Below are 23,603 nucleotides of genomic sequence, written 5' to 3' on the forward strand. Positions count from 1 at the left end.
CAGATCTCCACACTTCTGTTTTTTCCCTGTTACTGTAATCTTATTATTGGTAACCTTGGCTTTGTCTACCTGAGGCCAAAGCTCTACAAACTCCATCTTTCACCCCTCATTGTGAATATTTCCCTTTAAACCTTTCCTTAAGCTTAAGTCATTCACTAAGCTCGTAGTCACCGGATGAATCTACAAGGGGAACAGCATCAAATGAGTGCTTGCTGTCACTCTTTGCAACATTTTGCCGCATTAGAGGTACAACAATAAATAAACAAATGCTGCAAACATGCAGCAGATCAGGCAGTAGATGTAGAAGTTAAAGTCAATGTAAACTTATTATCGAATTACAGCAGTATACCTGCTGGTTAAGGCAAGCATCAAATCAGCTAATCATGTGCCAACAACTCAATGCAAAAAAAAGCATGCCGACATGGTCAAGAGGTTCAGTTGGTATTCAGACCAAACACCAGAATGGTGGAAGAAATGTGATCTCAGTGACTTATATCATGAAATGTTTGTTGGTGACAGATGGGGTGATTTGAGTATCTCAGAAACTGCTGATCTTGGGATTTTCATGCACAAAAGTCTCTAGAGTTTACAGAGAATGGTGCAAAAAAAAACATCCAGTGTGTGGCAGTACATGGGTGAAAACGCCTTGTTAATACGAGAGGTGAGAGGAGAATGGCCAGACTAGTTCAAGCTGACAGGAAGGCGACAGCAACTCAAATAACTACATGTTACAACAGGGGTATGCAGAAGAGCATCTCTGAAAGCACAACACAATCAAACTTGAAATGGATGGGCTACAATAGCAGAAGACTACAAACATACACTCAGTAGTCACTTCATCAGGTACCCAGAGATTCATTTTCTTCCAGGCGTTTGTGGAAAATAAAGGAATACAACACATCTTTGTATGAGAAACAGTTTATGATTCAGATCTGAGGCCCATCAACAGAATGGGAGAGGAGAGAAAAACAAGTAGTTGCCCTCATCTGCATCTCTCCACTTCGCACACATGTGCTGTATCTCCATCCTCCTGCCACCACACCAGGGATAGGGTTCCTCTTGTCCTCACCTACCACCCTACTAGCCTCCACATCGAGCAGTTACTCCTCCAAAACTTCCAACATCTCCAATGGAAACCCACCCCTAAGCTCATCTTTCCCTTTTCCCCACTTCCTGCTTTCTGCAAGGATTACTCCCTACGCGACTCCCTTGCCCACTCATCCATCCCCAATGATATCCTTCCTGGTACCTATCATTGTAAATGGAACCAGTGCCACCAGTGCCACACCTGCCCCTACACCCCCCCCCCCAATACCATTCAGGGCCCCAAACTGTCCTTCCAGGTGAGGTGACACTTCACCTGTGAGTTTGTTGTGGTCATCTGCTATATCTGGTGCTCCCAGTGTAGCCTCCAGTATACCAAAGTAGACTGGGAGACTGCTTCACCAAGCACCTGCAGTCCGTCACCAGAAAAAGTGAGATCTCCCGGTAGCCACCCATTTCAATTCTACTTCCCGTTCCTATTCCGACATGTCAGTCCATGGCCTCCTCTACCGCCACACTGAGGCCACACTCAGGCTGGAGGAGCAACTGCTTATATTCTGTCTGGGCAGCCTCCAATTTGATGGCATGAGCATCGATTTCTTCAACTTCTGGTAATTGCTCCCTGCCTCTCCCTCACCATTCCCCATCCCCATTTCCCTCGCTCATCCTATCTCCTTACCCGCCAATCACTTCCCTCTGGTGCTCCGCCCCTTCCCTTTCTTCCATGGCCTTCTATCCTCTCCAATCAGATTCCACCCCCCCTTCAGCCCTTTATTTCTTTCACCAATCAACTTCCCAGCTCTTTACTTCACCCTCTCCCGGTTTCACCTGTCACCTACCACTTTGTACTTCTTCCTCCCTTCCCCCCACCTTCTCACTCTGACTTGTCATCATTTTTTAAAGTCCTGATGAATGGTCTCGGCTTGAAACGTTGACTATTTGTTCTCTTCCATAGATGCTGCATGGCCTGGTGAGTTCCTCCAGTGTTTTGTATGTGTTGTCCCATGTGCCTGGGAATTAAGTAGCATGATGCTGTGGATTTTCCCCAGCAGTGCACCACTGGAATTGACTGATTGGAATGAAATGTATAAGTCATTGGGCTAGCCATCATCGTTGATTAAGCAGATGTGACAATCTGGCACTTGTCAGATAACTAATGTTTTATTGAATTTCTAGGGAATATTTTGGGCTGCACAACAGCACAGTTAGTAGAGCTGTTGCTTCTCAGCTCCAGTGACCCAGGTTCAACCCTGATCTCCAGCGCCGGGTGTAGTTTGCGTGTTCTTGCTGGGACCACAAGGGCTCCTCCTGGCAGCTCCGATTTCCTTCCTCATCTCAAAGATACAGAGGTATCGGTAGGTTAATTGTCCACTGTAACCAGTGTGGTAGAATCTGGGTGAGTTGATGGGAGTAGAGCCCCAGAGTCATAGAAAACTACGGCACAGAAACAGGCCCTTCAGTCCATCTATTCCGTGTCAACTCTTTAAACTGCCTAGTCCCATTGTGTGGGAAGAATAAAATGGGATGAGTGTAAGTGGGTGTTGTTTGGTTGATAGGTCTATTTCCCAGCAGATGAGTTTGTATCTCTTTGAGAGACCAAATTTTTGCCTTGTGGAGATCACGGAATGATAACATTTTACATTCCAGAAACAAACATTTGCCCAATCATCTCTATTACTGTTAAGATAAACTCCAGAAGCAGAGACCACAGTTTAAGAATAAGGAGTAGACCATTTAGAACGGAGTTGAGGAAAAACTTTTTCACACAGAGGGTTGTGGATCTGTGGAATGCTTTGCCTCAGAAGGCAGTGGAGGCCAGTTCTCTGGATTCTTTCAAGAAAGAGTTAGATAGAGCTCTTCAAGATAGTGGAGTCAAGGGATATGGGGAGAAGGCAGGAAAAGGGTACTAAGTGTGGATGATCAGCATTGATCACAGTGAATGGTGGTGCTGGCTCAAAGGGCTGAATGGCCTACTCCTGCACCTATTGTCTATTGTCTATAAACTAATCAATTTTAACTTCAGAGCAACACACCAAATGCTGGAGGTCAGTCAGTATCTATGGAGGCGAATGAACAGTCAATGTTTCAGGCCAAGATCATTAATCAGGGCTGGAAATGAATGGGGAAGAAGACAGGATATGTAAGTGGGGGAGGAGAAGGAGTACAAGCTGGTAGGTAATGGATGAAGACACGTGAGGAGGAAGGTAGAGGGGCGTGGGAGGAGTGATGAAGTGCAAAGCTGGGAAGTGAGAAGTGGAAGATGAAGAAGAAGGAATCTGATAAGAGAGGAGAGTGGACCATAGGAAAAAGAGAAGGAGAGCCACCTCATTAAATATACTAAATACAAATTTACAGTACACAGATTTTTGTGTGGCCAAGGAATTAAGGATTATGGGGAAAAGGCAAAATGGGCTGGTGAAGAGAAGGGAAGGGGTAAGACAGGGACTAGAAAGGGGAATTGAAAAAGAGAAATAATTTTAAATTCCATAGACTTCAGTGAGAATTCAGCCTAAACGTTTTTAATATGCAGAATGCCAGATTTGTATCCAAATGACATGAGTATCTACCCCGAGACGCAAGCATTAATTGTACCATGTAACCTGAGTTTTCTACTATCTGATTATTCATAAATGTTACAATTTATTAAATTCAATCATGGAATGTGCCTTCAAGATATGATTTCTAACAACTGGTTAAAAGTTATTAACATGACACAGCCAATAAAATTAGATACAAATTTTGGCAAGGACCAAGTGATTACTTTTTACAGGGTCAAGTGCTAAAAATTGCTGGCCATGCTGACATTTTGCCTTGTGCAAGAAGTCACTTCATTGACCTGGCTTTCCTGTTACTTGCATTTCTTCTTTACTGACCTAATTAATCAGGACTGATTTCCCTCTGTGTGCTACACGTAACAAAATCAAAAATAGGTATTTGCTAATCATTATGATTAAAATTCTAAGAAGAACTTTGATATTTATATTGGCATTGTCACTCAGTGGCAAGTGTAATGCTCTACAGCACCAACCATCCGGGTTCAATTCCCACCCGTCTGTAAAGAGTTTGCATGTTTTCCTCTCAACTGCGTGGATTTCCTCCGGGTTCTGAAGTTTCCTCCAAAATTCCAAAGTCGTACTGGTTAGGGTTAGTGCGTTCTGGGCATGCTATGTTGGTGCTGGAAGCATGACAACAACTAACACAAAATACTCTGCAGATGCTGGGGTCAAAGCAACACGCACAACACGCTGGAGGAACTCAGCAGGTCGGGCAGCATCCGTGGAAACGATCAGTCGACGTTTCGGGCCGGAACCCTTCGTCAGGACTGAAGAGTGAAGGGGCAGAGGCCCTATAAAGAAGGTGGGGGGAGGGTGGGAAGGAGAAGGCTGGTAGGTTCCAGGTGAAAAACCAGTAAGGGGAAAGATAAAGGGGTGGGGGAGGGGATAGGTAGGAAAGGAAACGCTGACTGATCGTTTCCACGGATGCTGCCCGACCTGCTGAGTTCCTCCAGTGTGTTGTGAGATGGCAACAACTGCAGGCTGCCCCCAGCACTTGCTCAAACTGTGTAAGGTTCAAAGTTCAATGTTCAAGGTAAATTTATTATCGAAGTATGTGTACTGTATGTCACCATATACTACTCTGACATTCATTTTCTCGCAGAAACAAAGAAAGACAATAGATCCAACAAAAAACTACAGGTAAATAAAGACTGACAAATGACCAATGTGCAAAAGAAGACGAACTGTGCAAATACAAAGCATCCAAATAATAATAATAGTAATAATTAACAAATAAGTAAATAAATAATACTGAGAACATGAGTTGTAGAGTCCATAACAATGAGTGAGTCCATATGTTACGGAATCATTTCAGTGTTGAGGTGAGTGAAGTGACCAACACTGGTTCGGGAACTGATGGTTGAAGGTGGTAACTGCTCCTGAACCTGGTAGCCTGGTACCTGAGGGTTCCTGCACCTCCTTCCCAATTGCAGCAACGAGAAGAGAGTGTGGCCAGGATGATGGGGGTCCCTTGTGATGGATGCTGCTTTGTTGTGGGAGAGTTTCTTGTAGATGTGCTCCGTGGTGGGGAGGGATTTGCTTGAGATGCATTGGGCTGTATTCACTACTTCAGTAGGCTCTTCTGCTCCTGGACATTGGTGCTTCCATACCAGGCCATGATGCAACCAGTCAGGATGCTCTCCACTGTGCACCTACTGGTTTTTAGACGATGTGCCAAATCTGCACAAATTTCTAAGAAAGTAGAGGCATTGCCACGCACTCACTGTAATGGTACTTAGATGCTGGCGTTAGTACTGATCCTCCGAAATGATAACACTGAGGAAATGAAAGTTACTGATCCTCTCCACCACTGATCCCTGTATTGTTATGTGTGCATAATAAAGAACTTCAGATCCCAGAGGGCAATGCAAGAGGTTCGCCTGGAACCGGAAGCTACGATGGTGACCTGGTTGCGCGCACACAGGGTTGAGAAGCAGTTCAGTAATAAATGTTCTCAAGTAAGCCCATGCCAAGTTTGTCTTTATCAAGAACAAACATAACAAGACATCATGAGGTCTAAACATGGAGAGTAATTGAATACTGTGCACGACAGAGAAAGACTGCTGCATGAAAAGGATTTGATGCTGAAAAAGGCTATGAGTATGGGTAGGGCAGCAGAGACCACTCAATCATAAGCTAAGGAACTACATAGGGCAGACACAACAGTGCATGCTGTGAAAGCAGAGGATCAATGCACAAGGAATTTCCCAAAGCAACCGCAAAGCAAAGCGGAGGCTCAAACAGCACATGTAGCAAATATGGAGATTGTCACCTTCCAAAGACATGCCCTGCTTATAGAAAGTCCTGCAATAATTGTGGGAAGAAGAATCATTTTGCAAAGTGCTGCAAAGCTGGAGCTACCAAGAGAAAAGTGCACATGGTTGATGAGGAAATGAAGGAACTCTTTGTGGATTCTTGTTGGTGCCGGTAAAACAGAATGGCTTGTCCCAGTGATTGTGAATGAGACAGTAATTCCACTCAACTTTGACATCAGAGCCCAGGTGAATCTGTTATCCATGGATGATTACTAGACTCTCACAGTAAAGAACAACATTTACCCAGTGAAATTAAACGTGACAGGTTACACTGGAGAGAACATTCTAGTAAAAGGTGACCTTCAGGCACAAGGGCAGGAGCTAAATCACAGGTAAAGGTTGTAGAAAAGAGAGTACAGTCAATATTAGGTCTGAGTGCATATGAAAAACTCAGTCTGGTGAAGTCGGTTCTCATAGTGGCTTCACAGACCAAAGATGTCCACATCAAGGTAGCAGACACCAACAGAATCAACAAACTCATTCATAAGGCCAGTGATGTTGTGGGGATGGAACTGGACTCTCTGATGGTGGTGTCTGAAAAGAGGATGCTGTCCAAGTTGCATGCCATCTTGGACAATGTCTCCCATCCACTACATAATGTACTGGGTGGGCACAGGAGTTCATTCAGCCAGAGACTCATTCCACCGAGATGCAACACAGAGCGTCATAGGAAGTCATTCCTGCCTGTGGCCATCAAACTTTACAACTCCTCCCTTGAAGGGTCAGACACCCTGAGCCAATAGACTGGTCCTGGACCTATTTCCATCTGGCATAATTTACATATTATTATTTAATTATTTATGGTTTTATATTGCTATATTTATACTCTATTCTTGGTTGGTGCAACTGTATTGAAACCCAATTTCCCTCGGGATCAATTAAGTATGTCTATCTATCTATTTATCTGTCTACAACATTCATGGAAAAGTACACAGAGGGGCTCGGCTCTTTACCTGGTGTAACAAAATTCATATAGATGAGAGAGTGACTCCTGTTGTCCATGCATGCAGGAAAGTTCCATTTCCACTTAGAGACAAACTTAATCAAGAACTAACACAGGGATTGGATGAATGTCATACAGAACATTGTAAGAACCAACAGACTGAGTGAGCTCACTGACATTGAGCAAAAGAAAAATGGAGCATTGCAGATATGTCTAGAACCAAGGGATCTCAATAAAGCCATCAAGAGAAAGCATTTTAAATTGTGAACATGGGAGGACATCATGCCCCAGTTTGCAGGTGGTCAAGTGATTTAGCTAGCTTGATAGGTCCTCTGGGTTTTGGCAGATGAAGCTTGATGAGTTAAGTTCAAGGTAGTGTATTTTTAACATACTACAGGGAAGGTATCACTTTCTTTAGCTACCATATGGGTTTCTGTCTGCACCAGAAGTCTCCATAAAACCATCCTCATGATCTTTGAGAGCATACCTGGTGTCGAGATGATAATGGATGACATCATTGTCTGAGGGTCCACCAAGGATGAACATGATACGTGACTGAGACAACTGCCTGATGTGACGCAGAATGTCAATTTGAAACTAAATAAAGAGAAATGAGAGTTTGGTGCTAGGACACAGATCTTCTTTGGGGATATCATATCTGAAGAGGGAGTGAAGCCGGAGCCAAGATAGATGTCAGTCATTGAAAACATGGAGAGGCCCCAAGACAAAGAGGAAGTGAGAAGTTTCTTGTGGATGGTGACTTACCTGGTTAAGTTCATCCCTTGACGGTCAACTGTGTTGGCCACACTTAAGTCACTCCTGGAGCAGCAAAATGAGTGGATTTGGTCTCACAAGCAAACAGAGTGTTTCCAGAAACTGAAATGAGTCATAACTAAAGTTCACAGGCTGAATTTTTATGATCTAGAAAGATGTACTAGGATCTCAGCTGATGCATCTCAGCATGGCCTTGGAGCAGTACTACTACAGCAGCATGATGACACATGGCGACCTCTGGCCTGTACATTAAGGGCTTTAACAAGTGTGGAAGTCAATTGTGCACAGATAGAGAAAGAGCTTCTCGCCAGCACATATGCATGCAAAATGTTCCATCAGTACATCTATGACAAGCTTTTGAAGTGGAGTCAGACTATAAACTATTGGTCTCGATTACGTATGTCCAAACCACTTAATGACTGTCGCATGAGGATATAGCGCATGTTGATAAGGCAGAAGAAATATGACGTGAAGATGATCTACACACCGGGAAAACATATGTTTGCTACTGGTGCACTCTCTTGAGCAGTTGACAAGGAAGAAAAGAGTGACCAAGAGGTTAATGCAGATATATAGGCCTATGTTGACATGATTGTCACCTCCCTTCCAGTATCTCCTGATAGATCAGAGCAGATTAGGAAAGTAGCAGGGTCAGATGAAACAATGAAGGAACTCAAAACTGTAATATGGAAAGGATGCCAACAACTAAGAGTGACTGTCAAATGTGTATTCGGGATTATTGCGCATGCAGAGCTAAACTGTCAGTAGTGAAAGCTATGGTCTTTAATGGGAACAGATTTGTGATTCCAGTATTGCTCGGCAAAGACGTGCTCCAGAAGGTACACAAAGGGCATCATGATGAAGAAAAATATAAACATAGAGCTCGTGAAGTGATGTACTGGTCAAGAATGAACCAAGACATCAGCCAGACCATTGTTTCATGTGAAAAATACCTTACCTACAGACCAAAGCAACAGGCAGAATCGCTTACACCACACCCTGTACCAAACAGGCCATACTTCAAAGATGGAGTGGATTTGATTCATTGTAATCGGAAAAGTCATATTGTTGTAAGAGACTTCTTTTCTAATTACCCAGAGGCTGCAACACTGCAATCAACATCTAGCAAAGCAGTCATTACCTCCCTGCATTTGTGAGGCTTCGAGTTCTGTGTAAAGTAGCATCAGACAATGGTTCATAATTTTTGAGCTGCGAATTTGAGTCCTTTGCCAATGTTTGGGGTTTTGAATGTATAACTTCAAGCCCACATCACCCAAAATCTCATGGCCAAGCAGATAGTTGAGTCAATGTAGTGAAACATCTCATGAAGAAAGCGCAGGATGGAAGAGAGGATTTCCAGAAAAGTCTGATGATTTACAGAAGTCCGCCACTGCAGAATGGCCTTTCACCAGCTCAAATGCTGACGAGGCGAGACATATTTAGATTATGAAGACACACATTCCTCTTTTATTGTCATTTAGTAATGAATGCATTAAGAAATGATACAATATTTCCTCCAGTGTGATATCACAAAACACAGGACAGACCAAGACCGAAAAAAACTAACAAAACCACATAACTATAACATGTAGTTACAACAGTGCAACAATACCATAACTTGATGAAGAAGTCCATGAGCACAGTAAAAGTTCAAAGTCTCTCAAATGTCCCACATCTCACACAGACAGGAGAAGGAAGAAAAACTCTCCCTGCCATACCCGACCACGGTCCGACTCTGAGTCATCTGGAAACTTCAAGCTCTGATCAGCTCTCCGACACCGAGTACTGAGCGCCATCTCTATCCGAACGACTCAACTTCCTTCTCGGTTGCCAATAGCAGGCAAAGCAAGGGATTTTGAGGCCTTCCCGCCAAAAGATTCCCGACCGCGCAGTAATGACAGCAGCGAACAAGCGTTTCAGAAATTTTTCCAGATGTTCCTCTGTGCTTTCACGTCCCTCTCCATCAAATCAGAATTGTCCACGGCCCCTATTTAATGGATACGATATCATTTTTCACCGAAGGGCTGCATGGCACGCTGCTTTCTCTCCTCTCGCCATTAATGCAGTAACCTTCCATTACATGAGAACCTGTTGACAATTAAATGAGCACACAAGGTCAAATTGGCTAAAGTGAAATGGAAAGTAAAACAGAAACGGTAGCACGACAAGACTGAAAAATCTACCAATCCTGAAGCCGGGCGATCAAGTGCGAATCTGAGGTCAAAATTTTGGCACATGGTCCATGCAAGGGTATGTGCAAGAGAAAGTAGCTTCACGTTCCTACCAGATCCAGATGGAGTAAGGGACACCTCCGAGAAGGAAAAATGTGGATCTATGTCTATAAGCTCCAATCTATAGTTGTCATGTGTCACCTGTCAGTACACCAAAGGGGCCAGCAGATGTAAATAAATCAACATGTTGACCAGAGTTCTCAGAAAGACATAAATATTAAGGCAGCAAATGCAAGCAATACATAGCAGAACAATAAATAGCAGACCAAAAAGGGGCAATTCAACCACCTCAGAGACTGATTGATAGTTGCTGAGTTGCATAAGGGACTGTAGTTGCTCATCACAAATAAAGTCGAAATGTTCAACAGTTGAAAATTCAAAAAAAAAGGAGAAGAGACTGGCTACGGAATGCAGATATCTTTGTTGGAAAGGATAATTGTTCTTTGTCGGATTATGAGCACATATTATTGTGTTCATTTTTCTTTCAAGGGGGAGGATGCGTGCATAATAACGAACTTCAGCTCTCAGAGGGCAAAGTGAGGGGTTCAACTGGAACCAGGAGCTACGACTATGAGCAGGTTGCATGCCGATGAGGTTGCGCAGCAGTTCAGTAATAAAATGTTCGAAAGTAAACCCACGCCAAATTTGTCTTTATTTAGAACAAACATAATAATCCCCTTATGAGGACAGGCTCATGCATCTCCACTTTCTTCCTCCTGTATCAATAATTAGCTCTCTGGTTTTGCTGACATTGAGTGAGGGGTTCTTGTTGAGGCACCAGTCAACCATCTCCCTTCTATCGACCGATATGTCACCAGCTTTGATTTGGCCAACAACAGTGGCGTCATCAGCAAACTTAAATATTGCACTGGAGCTGTACTAAGCCTCACAGTCAGAAGTATAAAGTGAGTAGGGCAGGGGGCTAAGGACACAGCCTTGTGGTGCACCTGTGCTGATGGAGATTGTGGAAGAGGTGTTGTTGCCAATCTGAACTGACTGGGGTCTGCAGGTGAGCAAACCAAGGACCCAGTTGCATAAGGAGGATTTGAAACTTGCAGCTTATTCATTAGATTTGAGTGAATAATAGTATTGAATGTTGAGGTGCAGTAAGTGAAGAGCATCCTGATGTGTTTGCATCTTCATTGTCCAGATGTTCCAGGGCAAAATGAAGAACCAATGAAGTTGAATCTGCCGTTAATCTGATGTGATGGTAGTTATTGCAAATGAAGTATTTCACTGTACATTTCAATATTTTGATGCACAAATGACAAATAAAGCTATTCTTTAACTAATGCAGCATTTAGTCTTCTGGTGTTAGTCAGAGTATTGTTTTGCTCAGTAAGTTATTACCTACCAGGTTCAATTTCCAAAACAAATTGCCACCTCTCTAAAGATATTTTACTTCAAATTGTTTTCTAAACGTGAAATTTCTTCTGCACTATTTTTACATTTCATACTGAGGTGGATTTTTCAAATCTCTACATAATTAATTGCATTTTTTTCTATCCATTCTCCCTGTTCACCAATTTCTTTTTGTATTGTCAAAGGTGGTCATCTAGGTGTGGGCTTTGGTGAGGATGTGCAATGCAAAGGTAAGGTGAGAGGTTCTAATGTTGTTTCTCTTTTCTCCCCCTCAAAGATTCAGTCACGGTTGGTAAACTCAACCCGATGTGATGTTCCTTCTGCAGACCGTGGGAACCCGGGGTGGCTGCCAGAGGGCCTGATGACTACACACACAGGAATTGTGTCCGGCTGCAGCTCCTAACAAACAGTATGACAACCCTGAAGCTGCTCATGGTTTCACTTCGGAGCATCCTGATGCTGAGAATGTTGCAGATAGCGTATTTAGTGAGTTGTTCACCTCACAATCTAGTGGCTGACCAAGAGGCAGTAAAGTAGGGCAGGAGACACCGACAGCCATCTCCCTCCCAAACAGATATACCACTTTGGATACTGGTGGGGGAGATGGCACATCAGGAGTAAGCAGCAGCAGCCAGGATCATGGCACTGTAGGTGGCTCTGCTGCACAGGAGGGCAGGAAAAAGAGTGACAGAGCAGTCAGGGTAGTGGTAAAGGGAATAGACAGGAGCTTCTGTGGCTGCATATAGAAAGGAGGAAGAGGAGAAGATGGCAGCGCGCGCGGCCACTTCGGTGATGATGTCTGTTATCTGTCAAGTAGGGGACCGTGCAAAACTCTGATTTGATGGAGACAGATGTGAGGGTATGGAGGAACATCTGGAGAAACTTCTGAAATGCTCGCTTTGCTGCCGCTGTTACTGTGTGGTCCGGAATCTCTAGAGGGGAAGGCCCTGAATCCTCGGCTTTGCTTGTTTTGGCGGCCGGGCAAGGTCAAAGGCACTCAGCAGAGGATGGCGCTCGGGAGGCTGTATCGGAGGGGCTGGTCGGAGCCTCGAAGTTTTCAGACGGACGGACTCAGTGTCGGCTGTGGTTGGGTGCTTCCAATGCACCGGCAGTTGTCAATGCCTGGAGGCTTATGGCAGGGAGTTTCTCCCTTTTGCCACCTGCTATCGGGGACACGGAGTTGATCGACTCGGGACTTTGAGACTTTTTTTTACCGTGCCCATGGTCTGTTCTTTATCAAATCATGGTATTGTTTTGCACTGCTGTAACTATATGTTATAATTATGTGGTTCTGTCAGTGTTAGTCTTTGGTTTGTCCTGCTTTTCCATGATATCACTCTGGAGGAACATTGTATCATTTCTTAATGCATGTATGCATTTCTAAATGACAATAAACGAGGACTGAGTGTTCTCATAATCTAAATCTAAATGGGACTCCCTGGTGTGTGTTGCCTCCCAGATGCAAGAGTCAGGGATGTCCCCGAGCGGCTGCAGGGCATCCTGGAAGGGGACGATGAACAGCCAGTTGTCGTGGTGCATGTAGGTACCAGTGATACAGGAGAGGAGCAGCAGGAAGTCCTACAAGCCAAACTTCAAGTTCAAAGTAAATTTATTATCAAAGCAAATAGGTAAGGTTAAGATTTTCTTTCTCATCTTAGCAATCAATTCTTCAGTAAATAGATTTTTAAATTCATTTATTTTTAAATTTTCAATTTTAAAATGAACTGATTTAAATACAATCATTGATCTAAGGCAGCGGATAGTTAATCCAATCATGTAACCCCATTGTGCTGCAGTTAGTATAATGCTTTACCCGGGTTCAATTCCCCACACTGACTGTAAGGAATTTGTGAGTTCTCCCTGTGATAACGTGCGTTTTCTTCAGGTGCTCCAGTTTCCTCCCACAGTCCAAAGACATACGGGTTTGTAGGTTAATCGGTCACATAGGTGTAATTGGGCAGTACTGGCCTATTGGACCAGGGGGCCTGTTACTGTGTTGTATCTAAATATTTAAAAAATCGATTCCTTTCCACTTAAGATTTTTCTCCATTCACTAGTTCAATAGGTTCAAAGGTGCATTTAATGTCAGAGAAATGTATACAATATACATCCTGAAATTCTTCTTCTTCGCAAACATGCATGAAAACAGGAGTGCCCCAAAGAACGAATGACAGATAAACGTTAGATCCCCAAAGACCACCCCCCCCAGCTCCCCCTCCCCACATGTAAGCAGCAGCAAGGCAAGACCCCCCTCCCCCACCAGCAAAACAAAAGCATCGGCGCCCTCCACTGAGCACTCAAGTGTGCAGCAAAGCATCGATAAAGACAGACTTGCAATATCCCAAAGACTACTCGTTCACGAAGACGCAAGCAAAGGAGTCGCCGTTTAGCGCCATCTTGACTTTTCTCCATTCTTCCTTTTAGATAAACTTTACTGAACTGATATAAACTAGCTATTTCTTTATACATTTGCCCATTGGCATTCCATGCTGTGACAGTGGACTCTGAGCAAAACAATGGCACAGTACTAAGTCTTCTTCTTCTTTCTTCTTCGGTTATCCTTCGAAATCCGATGATGACGTCCACTCCTTTAACGGTGAGATCTTTGATGACTATCCAGTCCTATCCTGGACCCACAAGCTCTGTTGCAGGTGGGACATGTATATGTGGTAGTGGTGGCAACCATGGCTGCATTTCTCCTGGCTCCCTTCTGCTGTCTTCTGGTTGTTCTTTCCATCTTCAGAATACGAACCCCGTCCCTACACAGCTGTCGCCAAGTGGTACGGTCAGCAGCAACCTCCTCCAGGTCCTCGGGTCTGATCTTGCACTTCCTTTAAGCATTCTTCCTCTGATCCTTCTTCAGTCTTCTTCGGCCTTCCAGCTGAGCGTCGACCATGATGTAGCTGGCTGTATAACACTCTGCGGGGTAGCCGAGTACTAAGTACAAATCAACTAACAGCCCAAATGCCAGGAACTCCACTGATCTGCCTCAGTTTGCAAGGCTTCTTGCTGGTAGATTCTGAGAAGAGCACATTTCCCCCCTCTGGGGTAAACAGAAACAGTGATGTTGGCAGCTGTACTAATGTCACATTTGCACATCAGATGGTCTTTGATATCGTCTGGCAAATATGATGCATGTGTTTAATGGCAAATAGCCAGATAACAAATGCTACTGGAGAAGGAGAGGTGGGGAGAAGGCGACACTTGAATGTCTTGGCAATCAATTACTTAAGTGTGACAGTCATGAGTACAGATGTATATTTGTTAATGTGACAGATACCATAGAGGTTTAAAAACCATTTATGTTTCAATGGGTTCGCACATTGTCATTGCAGCACCAGAGCACTGTACGCAGTCCAGACTGACAGGAAAATGAGCCCTGTGCATTGTATGCCTCCATTCCAAGCCTAACACTAACCCTAACCCGAAACACCCGAAGACCCCACGGTACACTACTCAAATCTTTCAAATCTCTTACTAGCTCTTCCTTCAGTTAGTCCTGACGAAGGGTCTGGGCCCAAAACGTCGACTGTACCTCTTCCTAGAGATGCTGCCTGGCCTGCTGCCTTCACCAGCAACTTTGATGTGTGTTGCTTGAATTTCCAGCATCTGCAGAATTCCTCGTGTACACTACTGATAATATGTCCCAGTGTATCCCCGGTTAATTAAGCCAAGTGGTGCTGGACCAGGTTAATGAAAGGTGTGAGCCAGATTTAAGTGGCTCCACAACACTATCTGCCACAGGCCCCATATCTTCTGACACTAAACTCCACAAACCTATTTCCACCAACCCTACAGAAACATCCCCAACCCTTCCCTTAATCCTAATCCTAATTTCCAAGGGTCCACACACCCCAGCTAACCTGGACTGCACCCTGACTAAGACCATAAGACATAGGAGCAGAATTAGGCCATTTGGCCCATCGAATCTGTTCCACCATTCAATCATGGCTGATCCTTTTTTTTTATCTCTTCCTCAACCCCAGTTTCCGGCCTTCTCCCCATAACCATTGATGCCATGTCCAATCAAGAACCTATCAATCTCTGCCTCGAATACACACAACGACCTGGCCTCTACAGTTACAAATTTCACAAATTCACCACCCTTTGGCTAAAGAAATTTCTCCGCATCTCTGTTTTGAAAGGGTGCCCCTCTACCTTGAGGCTGTACCCTCTTGTCCTAGACTCTCCCACCATGGGAAACATCCTTTCCACATCTACTCTGTCTAGGCCTTTCAACATTCAAAAGATTTCAATGAGAACCCCCTTTATTCTTCTGAATTCTAGCGAGTACAGGCCGAGATCCATCAAACGTTCCTCGTATGATAACCCTTTCATTCCTGGAATCATCCTTGTAAACCTCCTCTGGACCCTGGCCCTAGCCTCACTCCCACAAACGAGCTTACTTAACACCAGGCTCCGTTCTCCCCTCTCTCTCCCCATTGGGAAGCCTGCATCTCCATCTCCCAACCCGACCCCTAAGCCTAACGTCTACACCCCTCCTATGCATCCCCAGAAACCGTAACCCACATCTCAGCACACATTCCCTACAATACAATGTCACCCCCACAACCATGAGTAGTAATACCATCACCTTAGCATATTCATAACAATAAAATTTGGGGAAGGGAGAGGAAGATCCCAATAAAGGCAAGTGTTGGACCTGGTTCATGAAGAAGTGGGTCAGAGCAAAGGAGCAGGGTTGTGTGATACTGAATCTTGAGTGATGAGATCAAAAAGCACAAGGGATGATTTTCCCACTGCCTGCATAATCACAACCTAACCCTAATGCATGGGTGATGATGCCAATCAGTGTGGGCAACCAGATCACAACCTCTCTACACACAATGACAGATGTTTCAGGTTAGAGAGGAGGTGTCACAGTAGCCTGGCTGAAGAACTGCAGAGAGTTTTATACACTTAGTACACATTGCCACTTTGGTATGCCAATGGTGGAGGGAGCATTTTTAAAATTATTATTATGGTGGACCATGGGCTCCTGTGGATTGACCTGATCCACATTCTCCTTCTGCTCCCAATCCAGGTCAATAACATTCGGTGATTTGGAGCAACAGGATTTCGTGTAAACATTGGCCTTCCATAACAAATTCATGCTGACCATCCCTAAATGAAGTTTTATACTTTCCCACAAGAAGCAAACCTACAATGATCCTTCTAGTTGTGTAGTGGAGGTCCTTTACTGATTTGTGCTTGGGATTAGCGATATTTTTATTTTAGGGATACAACATGGTAACAGGCCTTCGAGCTCAACGAGCCCGTGCCACTCAGTTCAAAGTCCGTTTATTATCGAAGTACGTATGCATTATGCGACTTTGAGATTTGTCTCCTTACAGGCAGCCACAAAACAAAAAACACAAAGGATCCCATAAAAAAAAGACTGTGAAGCACTCAATGTGCAGAGAGAAAGAAAAAAACTAACTGTGCAAACAATAGAAGTAAGCAAATAGCATTCGGAACAAAAGTGAGTCCGTAGACACGAATCCCATAGCAGGGTCACCGCCACAGCCTCAGTTCAGTGCAGAGCCAAGTAACTATCAAGGAGCAGGGAGCAGAACCGACCCAACCCTCCGGTCTCGACACCCAGCCTTTTTGATCCATCTTGCCCAGCATTTAAATCTTCCAAACATCAGGTCATTTCTCGCATTAGGATCCAGACCCTGCCACATCGACAAGCGCTGGGCCTGGAACCCGCCGCCTCGTTCCAGCCCGTACCTGACCTTTCCAAGTCGGCCTGGTGCTTAGATTGATCAAAACTCGCTCTTGCTTTAGAGGCCTCGAATCTGCCTCGCCTCCGCTCCGACTTTGCTCTGCTCCACTTGCCCCGACTTTCCTCGAATATGCCTCAACCTCACCCTGACTTTGCCTTGAACATGCCTCGACTTCGCCTCGCACCCACGTGATCCATTTGATCCTTGACGCAGCCTCGCCTTGACTCCCCTCTCCCTTGGTTGCAGTAATCACTTACCATAAATTTTACAAGAAAAATGTATAATTTGATCTCACGACCAGACTATGTAACAGTTTCTTCCCCCAAGCCATCAGACTCCTCAATACCCAGAGCCTGGCTTGACACTAACTTACTATACCCTCTACTGTGCCTACTGTCTTGTTTGTTATTTATTATTATTTATTGTAATGCCTGCACTGTTCTGTGCACTTTATGCAGTCCTGGATAGGTCTGTAGTCTAGTGTAGTTTTTGTGCTTTTTCTTACGTAGTTCAGTGTAGTTTTTGTATTGTTTCATGTAGCACCATGGTCCTGGAAAACGTGGTCTCATTTTTACTATGTTCTGTACCAGCAGTTATGGTTAAAATAACAATAAAAAGTGATTTGACTTGACTTGATTTGATAATTAATAAAGTGGCCAAGTGGTTAAGGCGCTCGTCTAGTGATCTGAAGGTCGCTAGTTCGAGCCTCAGCTGTGGCAACGTGTTTGTGTCCTTGAGGAAGGCACTTAACCACACATTGCTCTAGTGCCTGTGCTAGGAGTGGCGCCCCACCCAGACTTCCAATCTGCACCTTGTAAGGCATGAAAATGCCCGATGCAGGCCTCTCATGGATCTGAGTCGACGTTCCCTCCCTCCCCTTGTTTTGTTTGCTGCCAGTAAGTAGTCGCCCAGTTCATCTTAAACCAGAAGATTCCATCTTAAATCATGTGACCAAATAGCCTATTAACCAGTAAGTCTTTAGAACGTAGGAGGAAACCAGAGCACCCAGAGGAAAGCCACATGATCTTGGGAAGTATGTGTAAACTCCTTTCAAACAGCGGTGGAATTGAACTGAGTCGGTGATACTGTAATAGCATTTCACCTACCACTCTGCTGCCATGCTGCTGCTATAATTTCTTCCAATCTAATTTCAAGATTCAAGATTCAACATTGTTTAATGTCATTTCCAGTACACAGTGTAAAGGAGAATGAAATAATTGTTACTGTGGATCTGATTAAAAACACAATAAGATAAAGAACAGGATAATAAAAAAAAACAGAGTAAATACAGGAGTTTAGGAGTTGTTTGATGTCGTACATTAAAAAGGTGGGAGAATGGGGTTGGGGGGGATAATAAATCAACCAAGGTAGAATGATGGAACAGACTTGATGGGCTGAATGGCTGAATTCTGCTCCTATGTCTTATGGTCTTATGGTGCATTGACTGACATCTTCATCTTGTTATGCTGCATTCTCCCAGCAGACAACCCCATCACATATCCTCACAGACTCCCAACATGACTGAGAGTGGAACTTCTTCTGAATGTAGATGCACCTGTACCAGGCAACACACTGCGACCAATTCATCAGCCACAGCACCGATAATGGAACCAGTCAGCTGAGTTTTATGGCCACTGAGTTGTGTACAAGAAAGACAGTTGACAGGATGACCTGGAGGCTGAAGACTACAATTGTTCAAATGTTCCATAATGTCAATCAAGGCTCTAAATCTCTGGGACAGTCAGAAGACGGGAAGAGCGTTGCAATGTTATTGGCCTCATCAACATTAACTGGACTCTGAAAGTTCACACTCATTTTTCAATCACACTTTAATGACTTGTGCTCAAGGAGAATATCACAAAACTTTTCTGAAGTTTGAACAGAGAAATACTACAAGAATTGACTAGCAGATACAGGTATTGACCAATTATTGGTCAACTGTGTATGCTTAAATTCCTTATTTGCATGATCAATCACCATTCACATTACAGGAGCTAAAAGTCAGTGGAAACTATAAGCTGACAACTGATGATACTTTAAAGTTAGTGAAGTAATTGTCTCCTAGTTGGTGTGTGCCTTGCATCTGGATTCTTGACTTCCTCACATTCAGTATGGACTGGTGAAAATATCTCCTCCTTGCTGACAGTCAACACAGGTGTTCCTCAAGGACGTGTGTTAAGCCCACTGCTCTACTCTGTTTACACTCATGATTGCGCAGCTAGGCACAGCTAAAACACCATCTATAATTCACTGATGACACCACTGTTGTTGGCAGAATTTCAAATGGCAACGAGGAGGCATAGCGGAGCAAAATAGATCAGGTGGTTGAGTGGCAAAAACATTGCAATCATAGTTAGCGGGATCAAGGAGTTCATTGTGGACTTCAAGAAGATGAAGATTCATCAATCCTCAATGACCGGTCAACAATGGAAAGGGTGAACATTTTCAAGCTCCCAGGCATCAATATCTCAGAGGATCTATCAGAAGCCCATCATATTGATGATCTCACACTGGCAACTTTGAAGGTAGTAAAGTAATTGATCTTTAGTAGGTGTGTGTGCCTTGTATCCTTCCATTACGTCCTTATTTTGTCTCAGTATACCAAATGACTCCGGTCCCCTGTTGTACAAAGGAAGCTAAGCTCCTCAAAGACCTTTCTTACCTGGGCTGACTGCACTCTCACTATCTGTAAACTATAATTGCCTGGATGCTATCTTAACCCTTGTCTTGCTGCAATTTTCACAGTGACATCCCAGAGGGAAGGGATATAGAATATGTTGTAATGGTGCTAAAGGGTGCCTGAACTTAGTATGCCAGAGCCAATATATTTAAACTGAAACTTGGACTCCATCTCTTCACAGCTCCCATATTCCTGATGTTTCCCATAGTGGGGCAATCGAGAACCAGAAGGCACAGCCTCAGAATAGAAGGGCATCCCACTAGAACAGACCTTCATTCTTTGGGGCACTTCTCCGTTTTCGTGGATGTTTTGAGAAGAAAAAGCATTTCAGGATGTACATTGTATACATTTCTCCGACATTAAATTGAACCTTTGAGCCTTTGGGGTTGGGGAAAGTGAGCCCATAGATTGTGTTTGGTGATTAGTTCAGTGTTGAGGTGAGTGAGGTTATCCATGCTAGTTCGGGAGTCTGATGGTTGCAGGGTAATAGCTGTTCCTGAACTGGGTGATATGGGGCTGAAGGCTCCTGATCCTGTTTCTCAATGATAGCACTGGGACGAGAGGCTGTCCTGCATGGTAGGAATTCTTGATGATGGATGTTGCTTTCTTGTGGCAGTGCTCTTTGTAGAGGTGCTCAATGGTGAAGAAGACTTTTCCTGTGATGAGTCGGGCTGTATCCACTACATTTTGTTGGCTTTTCCGTTCTTGGGCACTGCTGTTTCCATACCAGGCCACGATGCATCCACTGTGCGTTAATAGGAGCTTGTCAAAGTTTAGGTGGCATGTCAAATCTGTGCAAACTTCTCTGAAAGTAGAGGTGCTGCCTTGACTTCTTCGAAGTGGCACCTACACACGGGCTCATGGACCCCAAATTCCTTCCTGCTGTAGTCAATAATCAGCTCTTTGCTGACATTAAGTGAGAAATTGTTGTGGCACCACATAACCAGATTTTCAAGCTCCCTTCTCCATGCTGATTCATCGCTACCTTTGATTCAGCCGATGAGAAAGGCATCATCAGCAAACTTAATTAAGGGACAATAAATCAGCCATGATAGAATGGCAAAGAAGTCTTGATGGACTGAATGTGTAATTCTGCTCCTCTGTCTTACAGTCTCATTGAGAGGAAAAACTAAGATCCTCTATATTAAAACTTTGGCAAACTGGACTTGGGTAAAACCCTCTCCAACACTAGAATTTTTGTATCACTCTGAAGGAGCCACATGGGTTGCTGTGTTGTATGGTGTACAGAATGCACTGCTACTGCTGAGGCTTCCGTTGGTCAGGTCCACTATGGATGTTACATCCTAGATGTCTAGGTTTCGCAAGCTAGGGCAGTACAAAATAGAGAGCAAGCTGTTGTCCATGTATCCAGCTCCCCCGCCCACACATCTGACAAACCCAAAGGAATGACGGAGACCAATACAGTTTAGTACCAGCAGTTTCGCAGTCAGTGTTGAACTCAATGTAGGACTCGAGCTCTGGATTTTTCCCTCGGGGTTCACTCCCAAAGCTTTCCCCATGAGTGGGTACAGCCGCAAGGCAGCGGAGGTTGGAGATCAGAATTTTCCTTCTCCTAGATGAGCTGCCAACCACAGCTGATGAGCCCCATCTGCCCAAAGCGACTGGTTTTAAGGTGCCAGTAACCCGCCTTTGCCCCTTCTCCTGTCAGTAGAAATGGTTCCGCTGGGCTTAGTAGCTAAGCCACACATGAGGGCCAGGGTCTGGACTTGGTTGTCAGAGGCTATTTGAGGCTTACGCTATTGGGAGCATTTAATTCGTAGTGGGAGCTTGTCCTCATTACCATCCCCAACTATAACAGGCTTAAGGAGAAGATGGCAGTGCGACGCAGCGCGCGTAGCCTCTCCGGTGAAATGATATCGTATTTGTAAGTAGGATGCTGTGCACAATTCTGATTTGATGAAGTCAGACGTGAGAAGCAGAGGAACATCTGGAGAAATTTCTGGAATGCCCGGTTCGCTGCCGCTGCTACTGTGCGATCGAGAATCTCCGGAGGGAAGGCCCCAAAATCCCCGGCTTTGCCTGCTGCTGGCGACCAAGGCTGAGGTCGAAGCATTCGGATAGAGATGGTGCTCGGTGTTCGGTGTCGGAGGGCTGATTAGAACTCGAAGTTTTCAGATGACTCAGAGTTGGACTGTGGTCGGGCATGGCAGGGAGAGTTTTCTTCCTTCTCCCGTTTGCGTGAGATGTGGGACTTCCGAGAAACTTTGAACTTTTTTTACCGTGCCCATGGCCTGTTCTTCATCAAGTTATGATATTGCCTGCACTGTTGTAACTATATGTTATAATTATGTGGTTTTTGTTAGTTTTTCAGTCTTGGTCTGTCCTGTGTTTCTGTGATATCACACCGGAGGAATATTGTATCATTTCTTAATGCATGCATTACTAAATGACAATAAAAGAGGACTGCGTGTCCTCATAATCTAATCTAAAGGAACCAAACAGAATGTATAGAACCAAAACTCGAGGAATTCTGCAGATGCTGGAAATTCAAGCAACGCACATCAAAGTTGCTGGTGAACGCAGCAGGCCAAGCAGCATCTCTAGGAAGATGTACAGTCGACGTTTCGGGCCGAGACCCTTCGTCAGGACTAACTGAAAGAAGAGTTAGTAAGAGATTTGAAAGTGGGAGGGGGAGGGGGAGATCCAAAATGATAGGTGAAGACAGGAGGGGGAGGGATGCAGCCAAGAGCTGGACATGTGATTGGCAAAAGAGATATGAGAGGATCATGGGACAGGAGGCCCAGGGAGAAGGAAAAGGGGGAGGGGGGGAAAAACCCAGAGGATGGGCAAGGGGTATAGTGAGAGGGACAGAGGGAGAAAAAGGAGAGAGAGAGAAAGAATGTGTGTATATAAATAAATAACGGATGGGGTACGAGGGGGAGGTGGGGCATTAGCGGAAGTTAGAGAAGTCAATGTTCATGCCATCAGACCCAATAACACTGTGAATGTATAGACTAAATGATACTGAATGTAATAAAGCCATGCATGGATTCTTGTTCCTTGTCTATATTCATATGAATCAAGTTTATTTTTGACCCATTTCAGCAGATGGGACTTCATTTTAATGTTGCATAAAAGGCATCTTGAGTAATACTGCTCTGATGTTTCAAAATAGTTTCAGTCTATTTGTTACAAAGGCGGCCACACAATCAGTACATTATTATTCCGAAGTTCCTAAGGCAATGAGAGACGGAATTCAGAGTTCAGCACACGTAACAGAGAAATGATGACACCATCAAACAATACCATCAAACAAAGCTCAACCCGAAGATAAGGATCGTTTTGCTGGTGGAACAGTGAGTGATGTTGTCTATATCTCAAGCAGTAGGAGCAGATTACCTGCATGAGAATGTCGGCCGGCGATGCAAGACCTAATCCAATGCTTTCGACATTGCTGTATCCTCAAGAGGATTGACAGGCATGCATGTTGGCTACCATTATATTCATTGATACACTATTTTAAAGTTATGTGCTCTCCATTGTTCTCATGCTGCTGAGGAGATCCAGTTGCAAGGGAAAGATACCAACAAATATTTTGCCCAAGGGGCATTTGTTCCCATGGGAATCCAGTGAACTATTCCTTAACTGGCTACACACAAAACCCTGGAGGAACTCAGCAGGTCAGGTAGCATTTGCGGAAGGAAATGGGAAGCTGATATTCCGGATTGAGGCCCTTCATCTGGACTGAAGGATAGAGGGGTGGTGGCCAGTAGCAAAACGGTTGTGGGAAGGGATGAAGCAAGAGCTGGCAGGTGATAGGTGGATTTGGGTTTTGGGGTGGTGGGGAGGCTGATAGGTAGATGATAAGACTATAAGTCATGGGAGCAGGATTAGGCTATTTGGTCTATTGAGAGGAGCGAATGGTAATATTGCCAGAGGATGGGAGGTGAGAAAAGGCTGATGATGCTGGAGTCTGATAGGAGTGAAAGGAAGAGCATGTATAAAGGGA

This window comes from Mobula hypostoma, chromosome 27 (genome assembly GCF_963921235.1).
Source record: "Mobula hypostoma chromosome 27, sMobHyp1.1, whole genome shotgun sequence".
NCBI lineage: Eukaryota > Metazoa > Chordata > Chondrichthyes > Myliobatiformes > Myliobatidae > Mobula > Mobula hypostoma.